Genomic DNA, 2,443 nt, shown 5'->3' with positions numbered 1-2,443 from the left:
GCGCAGACTTGGTGAAACTGAGAGACCACGTCCAGCAAGCCTGGAGTGTAGGACATACTGGTATTTTTTAAAGTTCTCCAGGCAGAAGAAAATCACACCAGACTGAAATCTGTGAGACATAGACAATAATCAATAGTAATCAGTGGGGGGAATTAAAAAATAAAAATAAATAAAAATAAAAAATGAAGGTAAAATCTTTGCAGACTTGGTGAAACTGAGAGACCACGTCCAGCAAGCCTGGAGTGTAGGACATACTGGTATTTTTTAAAGTTCTCCAGGCAGAAGAAAATCACACCAGACTGAAATCTGTGAGACATAGACAATAATCACAATAGTAATCAGATATTCCAACATCCCTCTCAACAACTGAAAGAATGAATAAACAGAAAAGCAGGAAGGACACAGAGGACTTGAACAATAGCCTCAATCAGCTTGACCTACCTGACATTTATAAAAGCTCCAATAACAGCAGAATATACATTTCTTTCAAGTGCCCATGGAACATTTACCAAGGTAGTCCATATTCTGGGCTGTAAAACAAGTCTCAATAAATTTAAAATAATTTAAATCATACAAAGTATGTTCTCTGGTGATAAAATTACATTAGAAATAAATATTAGAAAGATATCTACAAAATAACCAAATTACTGGAAACTAAATAATGCACTTCTAAACAACCTGAGGCTCAAGAAAAAATAAAAAAGCAGAGTATAAAATATCTTGAACTGAATGGAAAAACTCCCTCAGTGTATACAAATTTGGGGGGTGCACTATTCAGCAGTTCTCACAGAATAATTTATAGTTCAATTCTTATAAGAAAAAGTAGCACAGATTCAAGAGGATGACCTACTCATCTTTTACCTAAAAAAATAGAAATAGAATAAGAGTAAATTAAGCACTCATCATGCAGAAGGTAAACCATAAAAGAAGAAACTTACAAGGTATAAAACTATAAAAAAATAAAAGAAATTAAAAACTGATTCTCTGAGAATAAAATTGAAAAACTACTGGCCACACTAATGGGGAAAAAAAGTAAAGACACATTACCAATATCAAGAATGAAAGAGGTGATATTCTTATAGATTTGACAAATACTTTGAAATAGAGAATTGTATAAAACACCAACCTACAATAATAAAAGCATAATATGCTAATTAGACCAGACAGCTGAATGACCTTCCGGACGTCCTTCCAGATGAAGCCGTGGCAGCGGGGGCCAAGGCAGAGGCGGTTAGGGGTGATCGGGCAGGCAGGCGAGTAGTTTGGGGCAATCGGGCAGGTAGGCAGGTGAGCAGTTAGGAGTGCAGTCCCTGTGATTGCGAGAGGGGTGACAACTGCCAGTTTAGGCCCAACCCCACAGGGATCAGACCTAAACTGGCAGTCAGACATCCCCAGGGGGTTCCAGATTGCGAGAGGGTGCTGGCCAGGCTGAGGGACCCCCCCTACATACACCCCTGTGCACAAATTTTGTGCACCAGGCCTCTAATAAAATAATAAAAGCCTAATATGCTAAGTGTCAGTCAGCCAGTCGGCCATTCAACCAATCAAAGCATAATACATTAATGATATGCTAAGGCCGCTCAACCGCTCACTATGATGTGCACTGAACACCAGGGGCCAGTCAACCAGTCTACCAGTTGCTATGATGTGCATTGGCCACCAGGGGGCAGAAGCTCCAACCATAGGTTAGCTTGCTGCTGGGTCTGGCCAATCAGGACTGAGCAAGATTGGCCGGACACACCCTGGAGCCTCTCTGCATTCTTGTATTTAGTATTATCACTTGTTTTTATTTTAGCTGGTAAATTGGTGGGTACTGATTGGTGTGTACATTGTAGTCTTAATTTGTGGTTTTCTAATGACTAGTCAAATGAACTACCTGTACTTATTGCCATTGGCGACGTATCTCCTCAAGTCTTTTGCCCAATTCTAAATGGAATTTTTTTTTACTGTTGAGTTTTGAGAGTTTTTTTATATTCTAGATATAAATCTTTTGTGAGATATGTGTTTTGTGAATATTTTCTCCCAATCTTTACTTTATGTGTGACCACATCCTGTGTGACAAGACATCGACTTGCGCCTGGCCAATCGGCAGGGCCCACAGTCCTTTCTCCTCCCCTTGCCCCAACCCCCTATAAAGCCTCTCTCCACACAGAGTTCTCTATCTCTGCCACTTGCTGCTGTGCCAGTAAGCGGGGGGCAGGGGAGCCAAGCCTAGGTTTGAAATAAATGACTCTTTGCTTTTGCATCGGACTCGCTGGCTCCCTGGTGGGCCCTTGGGAATCTTGAAATCTGGGCACAACAGAAATATTTATACTAAGCTATGATATTTGATAAGCTAGGTGTACTATGCATTTTGAGCTTATAATATTTTCAACTTACAATGGGTTTAACAGAACATAACCTCATAGTAAGGGGAGAAACATCTGTATTTCAAAAATGAAGG

This window comes from Myotis davidii, unplaced genomic scaffold (genome assembly GCF_000327345.1).
Source record: "Myotis davidii unplaced genomic scaffold, ASM32734v1 scaffold287, whole genome shotgun sequence".
NCBI classification, from domain to species: domain Eukaryota; kingdom Metazoa; phylum Chordata; class Mammalia; order Chiroptera; family Vespertilionidae; genus Myotis; species Myotis davidii.
The sequence above is the reverse complement of the archived record's forward strand: the minus strand, read 5'-3'. Positions refer to the sequence as shown.